This window comes from Nannospalax galili, unplaced genomic scaffold (genome assembly GCF_000622305.1).
Source record: "Nannospalax galili isolate Female #2095 unplaced genomic scaffold, S.galili_v1.0 scaffold591, whole genome shotgun sequence".
Classification (NCBI taxonomy): Eukaryota; Metazoa; Chordata; class Mammalia; order Rodentia; family Spalacidae; genus Nannospalax; species Nannospalax galili.
In genome coordinates, this window is record NW_008330926.1 from 510,028 (window position 1) to 530,198 (window position 20,171).

General features: G+C 40.3%; 1 long non-coding RNA gene across 1 annotated transcript in view; it reads left to right on the plus strand.

The window, feature by feature from the left end:
* The window catches only part of LOC103750154, a 58,274-nt gene that overhangs the window by 23,671 nt on the left and 14,432 nt on the right, over window positions 1-20,171 (plus strand). Inside the window, exon 4 of the long non-coding RNA XR_003847130.1 lies at window positions 17,163-17,288. This is a non-coding gene — a long non-coding RNA (uncharacterized LOC103750154). The remainder of the gene's footprint in view (window positions 1-17,162; window positions 17,289-20,171) is intronic.

A 20,171-nucleotide genomic window follows, 5' to 3' on the forward strand; every position in this document is an offset into this window, starting at 1 on the left:
TGGGAAATTCAGTCCATTAATATTTAAAGTTATTAATGAAAGATGGGTATTGAATGCTGTCATTTTTATTTCTGTTTACATTCTTGATAGAGATGTACTTTTCCAGTTATACCTTCATTGGATTTCTTTCTGCAACCCCTTGGGTATAGTCATTCCTTTCTTTGGCTCTTTGTATTGCTTCCAGAACTCTCTGAAGGGCTGGCTTTGTGGACATGAATTCCTTCAGCCTATTTATATCATAGAAGAACTTTCTTTCCCCTTCGACTATAATAGACATTTTGGCTGCGTATAGCAATCTGGGTTGGCATTTGTGGTCATTTAACCTGGGACTACTTTGGTCCAGGCTCTTCTGGCTTTCATAGTTTGCACTGAAAAGTCAGCTGTGATCCTAATGGGTTTTCCTTTATGTCTTACTTCTTGTTTCTCTTTTGCAGCCCTCAGTATTGTCCCTTTGTTCTGTACATTTAGTGTTTTTACTATGATGTGCCGTGGCAATCTGGGTTGGCATTTGTGGTCATTTAACCTGGGACTACTTTGGTCCAGGCTCTTCTGGCTTTCATAGTTTGCACTGAAAAGTCAGCTGTGATCCTAATGGGTTTTCCTTTATGTCTTACTTCTTGTTTCTCTTTTGCAGCCCTCAGTATTGTCCCTTTGTTCTGTACATTTAGTGTTTTTACTATGATGTGCCGTGGAGAGTTTCTCTTTTGGTCCTGTCTGTTTAGTGTTCTATATGCTTCTTGTATTTGTATGGGCATGTCTTTCTTTAATTTTGGGAAATTTTCTTCCACAATTCTGTTGAAGATCTGGTCGGCTTCCTCTTGTTGTTTCTAATTGGCTTACTGAGTGTTTCACTTCCTTCTTCGTTTCAGCCTGAGTATTCTTCAATATTTCTAACTCTTTTCTGAATTCATTCAGAAGTTTATCCCTATCTTCCTTCATCTCTTCAATTTCTTTTTGTGTTCTTTAAATTCACTGAATTCTTTTATCATGTTTATAATTGTTCTTTTGAGTTCCATGTCCTGCATTATCTCTAGAGGTTTCTCATTGTACTCCTCTAGAGGACTATTGGTATTTGGTGGGGATATGTTATTTTGGTTTTTCATGTTATTATTTTTTCTCTGTGATTTTTTTTGTAGTTTCTGATTTTTCTGTGAGACTCAGGACTTCAAGTTTAGGTTTGCTTCTTTTTGCGAATTTTATGTGTCTTTGTGGTTTACTTTTTGGGCATGAAAAGCTGGTTCCTAGTTTTCTTTTTGGGCATGAAATGCTGGGTCCTCTAAGCTTCCAGTTCTCTCTTTGGATTTTATATTGAAGTGGCCAGATTGCTTTTGTCTTCAGGAGTTCCCACAGAGGCCCAATTCAGATGAGGATCAGAAGGAAGAGTTTACTGTGACTTATGGTTTAAAGGGATGTATACAGTCTATCAAGGCAGGAAAGGCATGGCCATAGGAGTTTGATGTGGCTAGTCAGACTGTGTCTGCAGCCAGGAAGCAGAGAACAGATAGGAAATGAGCCTAGGCTATAAAAACTGCAAGGCCCACTTCCAGTGGACCAAGCCATGTGATGATGATGGAGCCCAGATCACATGGTTGCCTTCCTTTTGGTGAGATCACTAGCTACAACTGTGTGACAAATTCACATGGCTACCTTAGTGAGCTCAACTCCATGATAAAACGAGCCCATTCCCCCATCCAGGATTCACATATCTCACAGATTAAATGTAGGCCCCAAATAGGAAATCAAAGCAAAGGGGTTCATGGTCTCAAACCATGGGAGGGAGTCCATGTCTCCTTTCTTATGAATTATTGTAACTGTGAATGCTAAATGATGTCCTCTGGATCTTGTCATTTCTACATACAAGCTGCTGGCTGGGAAAGAAACCAGTGAAGGCAGCAGAAGAACTGGGGAGCTGTGTCTAGTACACATCATTGGGCTGTTGCTCTGAGAGTGTCCCCTGCACTTCAACTTTTTAGGAGAGCTTGAGAAGGATAGATATTAGTGTTCAATTATGAACCATTTGACCTTGGGTTTTGCTTTACTGTAAAATTTTAATTATTGATGAAATCTCTTTATATATTATTGATATATAATCAATATTAATTGTATATTGAATATTGATATATAATGTTCAGAGTTTCTATTAGTGACTTAAGTCTTGGAAGGCTGTCTACCCATTTACTTCAGTGTATCTAATTTATTGGTGTAATTTTCATTGTGTCTCCATAGCATCAGACGTAATCTCATTTCCATTTGTAGTTTTATTTAATTTTTTTCCCCTTGCATAGTCTACTGACAGAGTTGTCCACTTGTCTTTTTAGAAAGTCAGTTCTTAGTCTTGTCTGTTTTTGTATGGTCTTTCAACTCTAGTTCTGTTACTCTACTTTAATATTTATTTCTTTCTGCTAACACTTAGATTAGTTTATTATTGTTGTTGCTGCTGCTGCTGTTTTTATTTGCCATAATATTAGGCTGTTTGAGATCTTTTTACTTTACTTTTGTTTTGTTTTGTTTTGTTCTTTTGAGATAGTCTTTCAGTCTAGCCCAGGCTGGCTTCCAACTTATGGTTCTCCTACGTCAGTTTCTTGAGTGCTAGGGATAAGCACCAGTGTGCCCAGTGTGCCCAGGTTTTATGTTAATATAGGTACTTGTTGCTACAAATCCCCATCTTATACTTGTCTTTGTTACATTACAGCTTTCATTTGATTTTCAGTTTTTATAGGTTTTTTGATTTCTCTTTTGCTGTTTTCTTTGATTTGCTGATTTTTCAGGAGTGTGCTATTTAATTTCCACATATTTTTGAATTTTCCAAAGTTCTTTCTGTTAGTGATTTATAGTTTCATAGTATTGCATTTGAAATAGGTACATTATTTAATTTCTTCTTTTAAAAATTTATCTTTACTTTTTAAAAAATGTATTTATTTTATTTTTATTTATGTGTATATGTGTGTGTGTGGGGTATGCACATATGTGTGTAGGTGCTTGCTTAGGCCAGAAAAGGGCCTGGCTTTGGAGTTACAGGCAGTTGTGAACCACTTGATACGGGCATGAAAAACTGAACTGGGGTCCTCTACAAAAGCAGCAAGTGTTCTTAGCTGCTGAGCCATCTCTCCAGTAAACATCCCCCAAAAGAAAATAATTTATTTTTCTTAAGATTCTATAGTAACCTGGAGAATATTCTATATTCACTTCAAGAAAAGCAAATTCTACTGCTTCAGATGAAATATTTTGTCTGTCTGTCCTCCTTGGTTGATAGAGAGGACCAGGAGTTAGCCAGATTCCTGGTAGGCATTACTAGTATCTTGAAGTGAGGGGTTGACCCCTAGGGATTCACTGAGATTGTTCAGTAGGAAGAGCAAAGATTGGATGTCTGGGAAAGGCAGAAGACAAAGGAGAAGAAAGCGAAAGTGACACCAGAGAGAGTGAAAGCTGCAGTCACAGGAATGGAGTAGCAACAGCAGCAGAGTGGGGTGCAGTGAACAAACTTTATTAGAACAGACAGTTCCGGGCAGGACGGAAGGGCTCCGGAGCTGGCTCTGAGAGGTCAGACATTTCGTAGGTGCCCTCCCTTTCTTGACTCCCTTCCCTTCTCCCTCTTTGGTCCTGTTCAGGTATCCTCTCTTGGGCAGGCTCTTTTCTTCTGGCTGGAGGACTTTTTTTTTTTTTTTTTCTTGCTGTTAGCACTTGCAGGAGTTGTTAAGTCCTCCTGGAACAAGAGGTAACCTGGAGCAGGAAGCAGCCCCTCTTAAAGGGGCCATCTCTATTTTCCCAGTCTGCCCAGTTCCTGTATGTCTCTCACAAAGGCAGGAAAAAGAGGCTCTAGATCAATTATTGTCCTTTTTCATTTAAACATTTAAGATGGCCGACTTCCTGCTTTCTTCCTCTGCAAGACAAAGACTTGATGTGCTTTTTCCCACTGGAGGGAATTTTGGTGGAATTTCAAACCCTTCATGGGGAAGGAAGGGGAGGCTCCTGTGGTGAGAGCCAATGAATGTCCCTTCATTTGTCTAGATTATTCAACCCCCTCCATAGCCCAAACCACCCCATTCTGAGGAAAAGGGAACTCATCTTACCTGAAACATAAAGGTTTTGGCTCTGCCACACAAGCTTAGACACCATCATGTGACCCCTCTTGGCTTTGGGAAGTTTGCCCCCCCCCGCCTCATACCCCCGTGTATGTGTATGGTGGTGGTGGTGGTGGTGTGTGTATTTGTGTGTGAGTGCGTACACGTGTGTGTGGTCTGTGTCTGATTTCAATGAAGTGTGACTGAGTGCTGAGATCTTGCTTTTCTTGCCTCTTTAAATCAGCAGAGAAAAAGAATCCGTTTCTGCAACCCTATATGACCTTTTGTGACCATGTCAATACTATTAGTCAAGTCAGTTGTTGCACTATTTCTTTTCTAAAAAGGAGGCACTGAAGTCCTCTACTACCATCGTACCACAGTCTATCTCTCCCTTTAGTCTAACAAAATATATTTACTTATTTATGTGTGTGTGTGTTCATACACTGTGTGAGCACAGGTACCTGTGAGGGCAGAAGAAAGTGTTGAATTCCCTGGAGCTGGAGTCACAGGTGGTTGTAAGCCACATGACATGGGTGCTGGGAACTGAACTCGGGTCCTCAGCAAGAACAGCAAGTGCTCTTAACTGTTGAGACATCTCTCTAGCCCCTCGCTTTAGTTAAAAATATTTGCTTAATGTATTTAAATGCTCCTAGGTTGGGTGCATATATATTTACAATTGTTATGTTCTCTTGACAGATTTAACCCTTTATCGTTGTATAGTGACCATTTTTGGTCTCTTATGCCCAATTTGGACTAATAGCCAATTTTGTGCAACATCAGCATATCTGTCCCTTGATTTCTTTTGGTCTCCATTCCATTTGTTTTCAGCTTACGACATGTGTTCTTAAGGCAAACATGCATCTCTCACTGGCAGCATATTGTTACATTAAAAATCAGCTCTTCACTCCTGATTGGAGAGTCTTAAACTTAATGCAGTTATTGATGAGAAGACACTATTGCCATTTTATCGGCTCCTGGATGCTTTGCAGTTTCCTTTGCATCTTTCGTCCTCTCTTTCTGTCTTCCCTTTGGATTAGTTGAACTTTACTGTTTTGTAACAGCGGCTTCTATCATTTTCTCTTGATCTTATCTATTTCTAAGAGGATTCTACTTTATAGTTATAATGGAGTGTACATAAAACCTCTTGTAGTTTTAATATTCTGTTTTAACCTTATAGTAATTTAAGTTCAATCACATCCCAAAGTATACTTTTAATAGCCCTTATTTTATGATATTGTCATATTTCACATTTTATATTGTACATACGTAAATTATTATGACTATACTTTCATTTTTTGTAGTTAGGATACAGAGTAATGGGTTTTGTTGTGGCATTTTCATATATCTGTCATTATACTTGTTCTTATTCATCCTGATTTCTGACTACCCTTTCCCACCTTCTTGGCCCCTTTTACTGGGCCTCTTCCTTTTCCCAAATATTATATTCCTCCTTCTACTTTCAAGTCACATGGATTCATTATTTTTCCTTTTTTCATCCTTCTTCCTCCTCCCCTTTCTTATTACATGACCTAAACACACACACACACACACACACACACACACAACTTAAACCACAAGTCTGCATATAAGAGAATATATTTGGTATGAGCCATCTTTCTGAGTTTGCTTACTGGTTAAATCCATTTTTCTGTAGCTTTCATGATTTCATTTTTCTTTATGACTAAAGAAAACTCTGTTACCTGTATTTACCATGTTTTTCTTTATCCACTCCTCTGTTGATGGCTATCTCAACTGGTTCTGTTCCTTAGCTACTGTGAACATCTTTGTGTGTGGTAACTTCCTTGGGGTGTGCACCTAGGAGTGCTGTAGTGCGTATGTGGGAGCACTAGTTTTACTTTCTGAGGAACCTCCAGTCTGACGTCCATAGTAGCTGTACTTTTTGGAGTCTCGCTCTAAGTACGTAAAGGGACCTCTTTCCCCATGTCTTCATTAGCATTTGTTGTTCTCTGACAATGATGGCCAAGCTGACTGGGCTAAAATTGAGTTTCAGTTTATATATATATCCTGTATTTAGCAAAGATTTTTTCTCATTCTGCAGATTTTCTCTTTTCTTTGGTGATTGTTTCCAGTTCTGTGCAGAAACTATTCAATTTCATGCAATTCTTATTTGCCAATTCTTGTGGTTATAGCTAGATAGTTTTGAAAAATTTTTTTTCAAATTTTGAGTTAAAGTGATTTACGTATGAGTATAGACACTTTAGTGACTTACAAACAGGGTAATGTCTTGCCAAATTCTTCATAAGCAAAAAATTATAAATCAAAACTACATTTAATATTTGCAACTGCCTGAATATTATGGATTTGCAACACAGTGTTCTGTGAAGATATGCGTTTACTCTTGTGATCGAGCTCTGCCTGCATGTGTGCTTGCTGCTGTTGCCCAGAATCATGAGCGTATTGTAATTTACATTGTTAGCCAGGAATGGATAACAATTCAAAATGTGAACTATAGTTCCCACTGGATGGATATTATTTTGTACCATCATAATATTTAAAATCAGAAGTCAAACTACTACAATCTTGTTAAGCATCTGTATTCTGGATTTGACTGTACGTTTGCCTTAGGGATTCTTTGCAATTCTGAACACAAGGCTCCTGATAATCTTGAGTGTTGTAATTTTCAGAAATCAAAAGCCCCCAAATATGGCTTAAAATTCGTTAAGAGACATCTATTTACATTTTAAAAAGAAGAGTCAAGGAACACACAGAACGCCACCGTATTACTTACTTTTCTGTTGCTGTGATAGAAACACTGACCAAAGCAACTTATAGAAGGAAGAGTTCATTTGAGCTCAGTGTTCCAAAGGGGCAAGAGTCCAACATGACAGGGAGGCAGAGGTGGCTGGAGGAGGAGCGGAAGCTAAGAACGCATATCTTCAAGCAAGCACAGGAAGCAAGAGAGCAACTCAAATTCAGCAAGGCTTAAGAACTCTCTAAGCCCACCCCCAGTGATGTGCTTCCTTCAGCATGGCCACACCTTCTAAGACTTCCCAAAATAGCACCACCAACTCGGGACAAAATGTCCAAATACTTGGAGCCTATAGGGGACATTCTCATTCAAACCATCAGAGCCACCTTACATAATAAAATAGTCAATAACAGAAGATACTTTTACCAGCATAGCATTCAAGTATGCTGACAGTAAAATCACTAGGATAACAGTTATGAACATAAAGGAAATAGTTCACAAACTGAATTGTGCCCATTAACTTTATATCTGCAGTCATCTTCAAGATGGTGAGGGGCAACCTAAGTCAGTGAACTCAGTCAAAAACTATGATTCTTGACCACAAGACCAGCCAGCACCCACTCCATATACCCCAAAGACTATAAAGACATCTGACCCTGTGATACAAGCTTCTGGTTTCCCCCCTTGAGCCCCTGAGCCACCTGGGTGCATACTTGGCCAGTGATTACAACACAGACAACAACTGAGTCCCATGCAGGCCCTTCCCCAGATCAAGAGACCCATGTTGAGATTTAGCCACATTGGAGGTTAAAGGAGATGGTGGTCATGGCAAGAGACCTTTGCATGGACATCAGTCCATGAATGGACATCAGTCATGGATGGACATCTACCAACTTCCTTCAGGGATTCTGAAGCCAGCTAGAGCTTCAGTTCAGGAACTGGGCTTCTCTCCTGTTCCCTATCAGCCCTCTAACACCTCAGGACCCTAGCTCTCCTGCCCCATGTAGTATTGAGCTGAAGTCTGAAGCATCTCTAGAGAATCTTTTGCTTTTGGCATGACCTTCCGGCCCTCTCTTGGGCAATGTTTGGTACAACAACCACAAGTTGAGTAATTGGATGAGCCCATCTAACTTCATTTGGACTTTTGGCTCTGTTTCTTCCTTTCACAAAATTGTCTGGAACTAATAAAAGGAACCCGAACCTCTGAAAGAAATTCATTATTGGTCACCACAACGTGCGCACTCAGACAAAATATGATCTCCAGGAATTTCAGAGTTAACAAATGTACATATGCAAAAATCTTTTATTTACTAAACAAATTTCAATGTTTTTATAAACAAGCAGAATTCTTACCAAATAAGATGTATGTGTGATCATATACTTCTGTGGAGTTAAACCTGCAAAAAACTGCATTAAATTAATTAGAGCTCTTTAAAATTCTTTACAATTTATATCATGAGTGTCAGGGATCTGAATGAAACATGTAACATAGAGAACTATAGAAAACACTGCTAAGTTAAAATTGTAAAAAAAAAAAAACTGGAAAATAAGTAAAGAAAAGAAATTCAAAATGGAAATGTATGCTTCAAGGGTAGACTATGAGCAGTTTCATGGAGACGTTCCGTCAGAGCAAGCCAACTTCCATAGTCATTAAATGTATTTTAAAGTACTACATCATGATGAATAACTGATTTTTTTTTCTTTCAGACCATGACTGTCTTTGGATAACATATTCGCATTCATTTGTTCTGTGGTACTGCTCTTCTGACATTTTCTGTGAACTGATACATACCAGTATGCACAGTCTGTATTAACTTTCCTACCTTCGGGGTCATGCTTCTGTGTTGCTTTGGGTACATACAGAAATCTGTTCCCTGTTCACTCATATACAAACAATACTGGAGCTGGGTGTGGTGGCTCATGCTATTAATACCAGCCCTTGGGAGGCAGAGGCAGGCAGATCCTTGTGAGTTCAAAGCCAGCCTGGTCTACATAGCTAGTTCCAGATCAGCTAGGGCTATAGGGAGACCCTGTCTCAAAAAGAAACAAACAAACAAACAAACAAAAAAACCCACAAAAACCCAGAAACAAAAAATACTGGAGGACACAATACGGAATCTCAAAGAACACCATTGTGTAAGTGTCTTCTTACCCTCCCTTGTACATAATTAGTTTCAAACCAGTCAGTAACTCTGCTGACTTCTTCAGGCAAATGTGGCTTTAATTCATTAAGAGCTCCTGGATTTTCATCAGCTGGAAGGAATGTCAGTGCAGACAAATGATGCATGAGACATTAAAATTTTTGTCATTGCTCTATCATGTGGCCAATCCACTCATCCAAACTTTCCACCAAATGCATTGAATTGAATGGAAAAAAATAAAATTGGTAGGTAAAGTGTTGGAATTCACCTGTAGGATCCTTGCTCAGGTATAATTCCAAATGTGTCATTGTAACTGGGGATTCAGATGAAATCCATTTTCTTATTTAAAGTTTGCAAAATATTGAAATAAGCATTCAGGAAGTTCTCCACTTTTTCTAGTCATTGATACAGAAACAGGTAGATGAGCTCTACAATTTGAGGTCTAGTAGGGCGTGCATTTTATGTATCTGATTTTTAAAATAATGGAGGATAGTTTGGTAAGTGCCATCAATTAGCTAAAGTGAAGCATACAATTGTTTTTGTGTGTGTGTTAGATTTGGTATTAAACATAAGAAGTCCATCTCCTCAACAGCTAAATTCCTAACCAAGGCACTTCATTTAATGTAGGGGGGGGGGAGGAACCTCTAATCAGTCTCGGTGCTAGGAATTGAACTGGGGTCCTCTGTAAGAGCAGCCAATGCTCTTAACCACTGAGCCATCTCTCCAGTCCCACCAAATTCTTTTCACTCTCTGGGGCAGAGTTCTAGATGGCTTCTCTATTTCTGTGATATAATAGTCTGACCAAAACCAACTTGAAGAGAAATGGGTTTACTGCATCGTATACTTCCAAGTGACAGTGCATCTTTGAGGGAAAGTCAGGCAGGAACTCAGGGCAGGAACCTGGAGGGAGGCGCTGAAAATGAAGGAACACTGTTTACTGACTTGTGTCTCTGGCCTATACTCAGCCTGCTTTCTTATACCAACCCCAGGAGAACCTGGGTGGCACCACCCACAATGGGCTGGGCCCTCGCATATCATTCAACAGTCAAGGGCACCAATGTACCTTTATATGTGAGTGTTATACTTTCAGGTGTTACTTAGTGTCATTTTCTTGTGGCTCTAAGAACTCCATTTAGCATTTCTTGTGAGTCAGATACAATAATGTTCAATTCTCTTGGCTTTACTTGCCCAGGAGCATCTTTTATGTCACTATCTCTGTTTTTAAAGAATAGCTATATTTAGTACAGTATTCTTGAATGCCCTTTTTAAAAACTGCTTTTTTAATTTTTATTAATTTACTTGCCATTTTGCTTTCAGCACTTTGAATGTATCATCTCACTGTCTTTTGCCAAGTTTTTGCTGGTAAGTTTGCTAATACAATCATATATGAGTCTCTTTTCTCTGTCTACTTTCAAGACTCCTTTTTTGTCTTTTAACAGTTGTGTTGTGTCTCATGATACTCTTGTTTGGATTGCTTTTTGTCTTCTGGATATAGATTATCTTTTAAGAGATATAAATTTTAGGCCATTATTTCTTTTTCTTTCTTAAGATTTTATTTATTTATTATTGTTTATTTTGAGTGCTTGTATGCATGTATGTATGTGCACCACATTAGTGCTTGGTGCCTGCAGAGGTGAGAGGGTATTGATCCCCTGGAACTGCAGTTACCAACAGCTGTGAGCCACAGTATAGGTGCTGGGGTCAGAAACTGGACCCTCTTGGAGAGCAGAGCTGCTCTCAACCATCGGGCCTGTCTCCAGCCCCCAGCTATTATTTCTTTAAACAAGCTTACTTACTGCCTGCTCCTCCCTCTCTTCTCTTCCCGAAGCACCAATAATCCCTGTCACCGTTTGGTCTCATTGCATATTCCTCGTTTTCCTCCCTCTTCCTTTCTGGCTTCTCTTATTTCTTCAAGTTTGCTGTTTCTTCTGCATGGCCGAATCTGTCGGAGCTTGTTCGTACCTTTCGGCTCTGTAACTGTATTCTTTGACGCCACGGTTTCTGTGTGCTTCTGTTCTATTTGTAGCTCTTTATTTTACTTCTGGTCTTGTTCGTGCATTATTTCCTGATTTCAGTTGGTTCCCTATGTTCTCTTATTTTCCATTTCGTTTTCTTTTTCTTTTTTAACAGAGATTGTTTTAAAGTATTTGTTAGACAATTCATAGTTCTACATTTCTGTAGGTGTTTACTGTAGATGATCCTTTGGTGGGATCGTACTTTCCTGATTCTTTGTTATCACTGTAACCTTTGCTAGTGTTTGTTCCTTTTGAGGAGTTAGCGCCTCTTTTCATCTTTGTAGATTCGTTCAGCAGGTAAAGGCCTCTCCTGTTGAGTCCCTATTTTCTTTATGGGGTGGTCTCCAGGACCAGTTGAATAGAGTTGAGTCATAGAGCTGTTGTCGAATCAGCAGAGAGGTCTACAGTGGTGGTCAGTTACCAGATGTGTAAGCGGGCATGAGTCCTGTATTCTCTTTAGGAGGACTGGACAGCCCACAAGATGTTGGTTAATAAGGTGTGTCAACATATGGAGCTTTTTCAGACTTGACGTTTTGTTACTAGGTTGATAAGCAGGTGTGGCTCTGCCGGGATCTCTGAGACATCTCTCCTTGTCACTGACAGGTAGCATTCATCATCTTGGAATATGGCTGAGAGTTGCTGGAATTCAGGGGCCACGGACTAGGCTGCATTCGATTTGGATGTTGGATGGGTATGCCTCCTGCTGTGTTCTCCGACCACAGGGCTGCTGCAGAGTCTGCTGTGGGACTGAGGTGGTCAAGTCTGCCTCCTAGGGCATCACAGGTCATCTCTGGGCCCTAAAGCTTCCATAAATATATTTTGTGTATGAGTACCAAATTCTTACAGTTGTGGGGATATAAGCAGGGGACTTCCTGTTCTCCTTTGTTAGACAATTTCCATTTAAGGTGATTTTTAACTACTGGATTTGAGTGTGTCACAGTGCTCTTTGTGTTTGATTTGCTCTCTTTGTTCTTATTTTTCTTTTTACTTCAAAAAATTAGATTAGAATATGGTATTTGTTGCCATTTCTTTCTATCTTTAGCTGTAATTCTTTGTTTTTTATTTTCCTGCTTCTTTTATGCTTTACCATTGTGTAACTTCAATGGACATTACACTCTTCCTGAGTGCTATAACAAAGTTCAATAATATATTTTTATTTGCCTGCTTCATAGCCTTATGCTACTGTGATCATTAATTTTCCTTAAGTATACATTAAAATACCCACAATGTATTGGATTTATTTTCTTTATTAAGGAGGCAACCGTCTTTTCAAAAAGTTAAACAGCGATGAAAAAAGTCTTATATGTTCACCACGTAGCTCCCATTTTAGGCGCTCTTATCTTTCTCTGTGTGCCGTATTTTCTATTAGTATTGTTTTCCTCTGACTCACTTCCTTGAATCTTCCTTTCAATATGGGTTTGCTAGTGGCCAATTTTATTCTGAAGATATCTTTATTTTGCTAATTTTAAAAAGGTGTTTTCACTAGAAGTAAAAGATTCTGTGGAATTTTGAGGGTTAGGAAAGAGCATAATTAAAACAACAGTTTACATATACCAAACACTTAGTATAAGGAAAAAATACCCATAGGAATTATCTGCATTATAGAGACTTGAAGACTGAGGCACAGAGAGATTAAATTGTCTAAGGTCATACCCCTAACAAATGATAACATTCATGCAGTTCTGGAGTCTAAAACTATAACCATGATGTTCCATTGTTTACTAAGACAAATGGAGACTGTGCTAATTGCTTTTCTTGTCACTATAACCAGACACTTGACAAAAGCATTTTGGCTCATGGGTTAAAACAGAATACAGTCCATCCTGGCATGAAGGCAAAGTGGCAGGGGTGTGAGGTGGATAATCAAGATGTAGTCACGGCCAGGAAACGTAGAGAGGTAAGTACCAGTGCTCCACTATTCTATTTAATCCAGGACCACAGCCCATAGGATGATGCCACCCACATTTAGGGTATGCATTCCCTCTTCCTTTAAACCTCTCTGGAAACATCTCATAGGTACACTTTGAGGCATCTTTCCTAGGTGATTCCAAATCTATTTAGATTGATTATGAATGTTAATAATCACAGATTACAGAAAATGCTTCATGCTAATATTTCTGAGAAAAAGATACCAGTCGTTTACAGTCAGTCCAGAATTTCTCTCTCTCTTTTTTTTTTCTTTTCCTTTTGGTTAGTTTTTTGAGACGGGGTCTCATTTCATAATCCAACCTGGCTTTGAACTTGAAGTAATCTTTATGCCTCAAGCTCTCTAGGGCTGGAATTAACATCCATGCCAGGTTTCAGCAGTGGATGGGGTAAATACTGAAGTTGGTCCACATATCATCCCTCTGCCACTGTTCTAGTTGAAACCTTCACGGTGTCATCTGAACTTTATGAGCAACTTTGAACTTTACTTCTTCTAGGCTCTTACCTTCTAACTCATCTTTCACTGTTCTCATCAGCAGTTCTTTAAAATGCACACTGAGATGTATAATCAAAAGTGATGGAGGCATGAGCCTGAAGTCCAACAAACTTGGTTGGAAATCCAGACCCTACCATTTTGTAAATGTTTGATCTTGGTGAAGAGTCTTCCCCTTACTGAGCCTCAGCTCCTCATCTGCTCTGAACATAGATGAGATACTATAGGAAAGTCTATCACTGTGCCTGGTGCATGATTTAGTACTTACATATTATTATAATACTAATTCCTATCTTTGTCACAGTAAAATGTATGTGACTTTGAACTAGTCACATTTAGTCTTTGAACGTCACTTTTTCCAGTTGATAAGTGAATATGCTAATTTCTCATTCAGCTCCAAAAGTTGGTAATGCTAGGAACTGGCTATTTATTCAAGAAATGAATTCTAATTTAGATTTGGAACTCATTTTTAAAAATCTATGGGTTTTCATGTTCTGAGGCTTTGGAATTCCCTCCCAAACCTTCACAGCTGTATCCCAAGTGCCTTTTGGTTCTCCTTCTTTTCTGCGAGAGGTTCTGGGGCTAACTGGATAAAGACTCATTCTTTGGCGCGTCAGTGGAAGAGTCCTAGCTCCTCCTGGCTGCATTGTTCGGAGAATGTTTGAATTTGCCAGAACTTCAATACTTCATAGAAATCCCCAGGTCATGTCCATAGTCCCTCCCAACTCTGACACCGTTTTGATTTTTGGAGAAGTGTTTCTCAGTTTATCATTAATACACACACAAAAGGAGAGGCGCTTAGTGTGAGCAGGGAATGGTTTAGGCATATTCTTTTCTCAAATGTTCTGTGAACATAGCGTGGTGTAGGGCAGAGATCTAGTCCTGCCGAGTAATCTAAGAATCTCATGTTACTTGCCTGGGCTTGTTTCCTTATCTATAACCAGGAAGTACCAGTCATCCCCAGCCTGCCATTTAGTGCTATGCAAATGTAAAGGGTTGTTATTACTATTTCTTAAGTATTAAAAGATTCTGTAGAGAACTACAGTCAAGACATTATATACCAAACATTGAAAAATCAAATATACCAAAATAGCTTTTCACACCAAGTTAGAATTTGAAACAGAAATTATTTATAAAGTGGGGGTTTGCTACTGAGTATGCTTTGGTCTTCAATTAAATTCTTTTTAAACTCAGCCTCCATGGTGTAATGACTCTGGAATTAGTAATAATAAAACATTAGTTACACTGGTGAGTAATGGCTTTATTTAAAACAGGAGGAAATATTAACTCAGTGGCTCCCAGACTATCTCTAAGTGGTTATCCAGAGGCTGTAGTCAATACCAGTAGCCATTAGATTATGGGCTGAGACACATAGAACAGCTTATATTTTATATAACAGTTTCCCCTTGCTATTATGTTTGAGCCTCAGATTCTTTGGGGAATACTTGTAACTTCTTTTACTGGCAGTGGAACTGAGACTCAGAAAGTCACAATACTTGCAGGAAATGACAAAGCCTGGGAAATTATGAAGCAACCCAGCGCACAGGGTAAGAGTCTGGTGTCTGGCCTTAGCTAGTTTGGTCTCCTGTGTAATACGCAGTCACTGTATGAACAGGAGCTATGCCTGCTTCATGGAAATAGGATATGTAAAGTGCTTAGTACAGAGCCAAGTGCTGCCTTAAATGCTTAATAAAAATTGGCATTCTTCTTCATCTTCCACCTCATTATCCACTAGAGCACATGGGTGTTGACAAACACAGCCACAGGCATCTTCCAACTTACGCATTTCCCCAAACCACCCAGGAACATGCCCCTAGCAACCCAGTTTGGAACTGACTACATTGTCACTTCCCTCCCAGCCTGTGTGTCCTGGCCGTTAGGGACTTTTCTCCAGTCCCCATCCCCTCCTGGCCGGCACAGTTACCTTTCCTAACTTTCCCGAACTTCAGTCCTGGCTTCACTTGACTCTGGCGCCTCCTAGCAGTGGCAGGAGGAGGGTGGGGGTGGTGCTGTATTGTGTCAGAAAGGAGAAAAGAGAAAAAGCCTCTGGTCCAGTTCCCAGGGCCAATCTCCCCTGGAGTCTGCTTTGCTCTGGGACTCCAGGAGGTAGTCATCCTCTGGGCTCAAGCAGACTCAGCACCACCTGAGAAAGTGGCAGAAATGCAAAGTCACTGACACACACCAGACATATGGAATAAGGTCTTTGAGGTGGGGCCAGCAGACAATGTGGTTTTAGAAGCTCCCCAAGCATTTCCGATGATGTGTTCTCAAATTTGCAAACAACTGTTCTAAGGAAACATGAAAGAAAGCAGAAGGCCTGAGCATTCCACTTTGATTCTTGTCAAGCACTGTGAGGACCTTTCCTGGTTTTGTCAAGGGCTCTATGCTGGCTGGGGACTGGAGCCTGAGGCTGGGGAAGGGGTGGGTGGAGGTACTTGAATAGCTAACTTCTACTCTGTGTGAGAGGAATCTGCTGTCTCCTCAGCACCTGCTATGGGCTGTGCACTTGGCAGCCACTGTTTCCATTAAAGTTTTAGTTTTAATTTAACAACTTTCAAAGTTAGTGGAATTTATTCCTAACTATAGCTTAGAGAAAGGTAGAGAGAAGACAGTGAGAGTGAGGCCTGGTACATCCTTAGAGGGGATGAACTCTACACAAAGGTGTGGAAAGCTCATATTGTACCTTTATGCTGCAGATGATAAACTCAGGACTAGAAAAGAGAAAGGAGGACTTGTCCAAGGTCACAGAGGACACCAATATCCCTAAGCCAGTGCTCTGCCCAAACCTTATCAAATACCAGTTGCTTGTATTTTTAAACTTTATATGTTGAAATAATTTTGCATTTACAGAAAAGTTGCAAAAATAATAAAGTTCCTTACATTCTCTTACTCTTACTCCTGCAGTGGTCATACCCTTTAACTCTTACCGTCATCAAGAACTCACAGGCCAAGCATGATGGATGGTACATGTTAGGGTTCGGATCTGCACCAGACCCCTCCCCAACAGGGCCTCACAGTCTTTGAAGTCAAGAGAAGCAGACTTTTCTGCACCTTTTGGCCAAAGGCAGCATGCTCCCTCTTTGATGATCTTAAAGGATAAACAGACACCTTTTGACCCAGATCCTGGCTGACAGACAGAAGGGGGCAGTTTTATCAGAAGCTGTTCTGATAAACCCTGGACTCCTGCTCCCCGGCCTAATTTTTAAAAATATCTTCCCACCTTCTGCATACCTCCAAACCCCCCCTATAAAGACCCCATCCCACAATCCGTGGGCTGACAGTTTCCCTACCCCAAAGGGAATTGTCTCGTGTGAATTTCCTCTACTAATAAACTCTATCCTGCTGGAGTTTTATCTGTGTCCTGGTGCTTTCTCCTGATTGACCCAATTCATCTATCAGTACATGCACTTGGGAGGCAGAGGCAGATGGAGCTCTGTGAGATAGAGGCCAGCCTGGCCTACATCACAAGTTTCAGGCCAGCTGGGGTACAGGGAAACCCTGTCTCAAAAAAACAAAACAAAACAAACAATAAAAACCAAAACCAAAACAGAAACCAAAAATCTCACATTCATAGGTGATTTGAACTCTGCATTTTGAAATAATTGATTTAAATTCAGTTATAAGAAACAGTACAGATACTTCCTGTGTACCTTGTAGACATTTTAAAAAATCATATATGTTTATTTAGCACATGATACAGCCCTCATTTTCAAATGCATAATCATATATAAATGTGCATAGATTGACCTCAGCTCATAGAAATGGATCTGGGAGATTTCCATCATAACGATTGTCATTACATTTCGTCTTCTGCAGGTAATGACATGGATGATACAGAAGTTGACTAATGTACTGAAACGACATGCCTAAAGACACTTCTCATTCCTGAATGAACCACTGCAAGATTAAAACAGGCAAGTCTCAAAGGTCTTACACACTTAGGTGAGTAGAGGACTTGCAAAACAACATGTTGAAGAAGTGTTTTTGGTTCATCATAGAGATGATAGTCTTATTTTATTTTATCTCTGGCTAATGCTTGGTGGAATGGAGATTGCCAGTCAGACGTTTTTACCCAACAGGAATATCTCACATCAAACCCCTGTATTTGTGCAAGCATATTTTTGTGAAGAATTACTCAGGTTCAGGGAGCTGGAGAGGTGAGTCATGGGTTAAAAGCGCTGGCTGCTCTTGCAGAGGACCAGGGTTCAATTCCCAGCACCCACATGATGCTGACAACCTTCTGTATTCCAGTTCCAGAGAGATTCAATTCCCTCTTCTGGCCTCCACAGACATTACACAACACAGGTACGCTTACATTCATGAAGGCAAAACACTCATGTATATAAAATAAAATTAAAATAAATTTAAAAATTTTTAAAGAATTATAAGGATTATTCAGGTTCAACCTCACTCAAGACTATGTTCTCAGATCTCTTATAAGTGGACAGAGAATGGGGGAAAATTATATAGAGGCTTTTCTCAAACAGGAGAGGGGAGCACCTGCTTTATTTTGTCCCAATATTGCTTCTCCCGAATGCTTGAACCTTCCTGTCCAGATGTAAGCTCCTGCAGGTGCGGCCCAAGAGACCTGCACAGGAGGAGGAGAGGGGAGGGGTGCAGGAGCCTGGGTGCAGGGACTGGAAAACCTCCTGAGATTGTCCTTGGGAGGGATCTAGAGCCCAGAGTCTCAATCTCTGCAGAACACCCAGTGCTGAGCACTCTGTCCACAAGCTCTGCTGACCCAAGTGCTATCACATTCTTTGACTGTGTTTCCTTGTTCACTGCTGTGCTCCTACTTCTGGCCTTTGCTCACTGTAAGGGCCGAGTGGGCGGATGGATGAGCGAACCATGACACGTGCCACCCTGTTGGAGGGGGCAGGGTACTTGTCCTCCAAAGAACAGCTTGGCTTCCAGGATGTCGCAAGCCTGCCAAGGCCAGCCAGTCTGAGGCAGAGCCAAGCCCTGTGTACCATGCCGAGGGCAGGGACTCCTAACAGTTGACAGTGACAGCATGCTCCAGCATAAGTCTTTGGGATGACAGCCCTTTCAAGTGTTGAGAGTGCCTGGGTGAATGGTGGGCTGTTCCCTTGGTTCTGCGTTCCTGGGTAAGCTGAGAGAAATTCAATTCATATGTTCCTGGGTAATTTACACGATTTTCAGCAAGATGCCACCATTGTGTAAGAGCCATTTGACGTGGATAGTGCTGGTTTCTTTGTTCCATTCTGAGTCTAGTCCCTGATGGAAAGCCAAGGAGTTCATTCCTGGAGAAGGATGGATAGGAGCAAACAGCAAGTGGCACGGAGTGGTGTTTACAGGGCACTACAGTGCCCAGGACGGCTGCTTCAGTGAGGTTTTAGAGAGGCCCCAAACCACATGAGCTCTACCATTACTGCTGGCAGGACCTGCGGGAGGTGGAAAGAGAGCAAAGGACTGCCTAGGAGCAGGGAGGCTGAGGTTGCAGGAGATGGGGGCTGCCAGGCGGGACTCCTGGTTTGCTTCCTGTTCAGCCTTAGGAAGGTTACTTTCTCCTATGGCCTCTCCTCTTTGAAAAGTGTGCTGTTTTGCTCCATGATCTCTGTGGATCCGAATAACCGATTTATTACTGTGGGATTCTTTAGTGCCTTATGAATATTATTGGCCTAAACAAATGTTTTTCAAAAAAAATTTTGTTACTGTAGTCTTCAGTGAGGAATACATTTTACACAGTGACCCAGTACTGTATGTATATCGAGGGACAGAAAGGAAAGTTTCATAAATCAATATTTACCTTTCCTACAGAAACAGACATGTAAATCAATGGAAGGTCTTTCCTACAAAGGTGCCAAGACAATTGCATGGGAAAGATAGTCTGTTTAAACTGCAGTGGGACAATTGGAAACCCACAAATAGTACATAAATATGCAAACCTATACATGTCACATGATTCCCAGAATTGGTTAAAAGCAGGTTGCACCTGAAGTTTTATTTTAGTAAAAACTAAAAATAAGGAATGAATTACATGTACATGGAACATCAGGAACAATCCTCATAGGCATGCTAAGTGAAGGAGCTAAACATGAAAGAACAAATGTTTTATGGATCCATTTATATGAAACTTCTAGAAAAGCAAAACAATAGAGAGACAGCAGACCAGATGTTTGCTGGGCTGATGGAGTATTCCCAAGAGGAGAGGCTGTGTGGGGTCAGAGGAGGGGTTTGAAACTGGTGATAGCTACACATCTGTATAAATTTACTAAAAGCCATCAAACTGTACAGTTACAGTGGATAACTTTACTGCTGTATAAATGAAAACTGCAGAAGGTATGGGACTAATAAAACTAAAGGATGGAGATGATAGATGCTTTGTTCGTTTGTTCTGTGTTCTTTGGAAGTGCTGGGTTTGTTTTAAAACTCTCACTACTTTATTGTCTCTTTACATCATACCCACAGCATTGCTAAATTATACATGGGTTGTAAAGGACAATCTGAAAACAGTATGAATGAATAGGTATATGCTGCAAGTCTTAGATTTATTTTTTTGTATTTGATTGTTTTCTTTGTTTTATTTTTTGAGACAGGGTCTCACTGTGTAGCTCCAGCTGGCCGGGAACTTGCTATGTAGACCATCCCAGGCCTCAGTCTCACAGAGATCCACCTGCCTTTACCTCCTGAGTGCTGGAAGTAAAGGGATGTGCCATCATGCCCAACCCTATTTTTTAAATATTTTATTTATTTATTATTATTATTATTATAAGCATTTCATTACACCTTTAACATACTCAATAACAGTTTCCAGAGCAAAGATACATCTCTTTCAAAAGTGGTTATAAAATTTTTAGGTTCGCT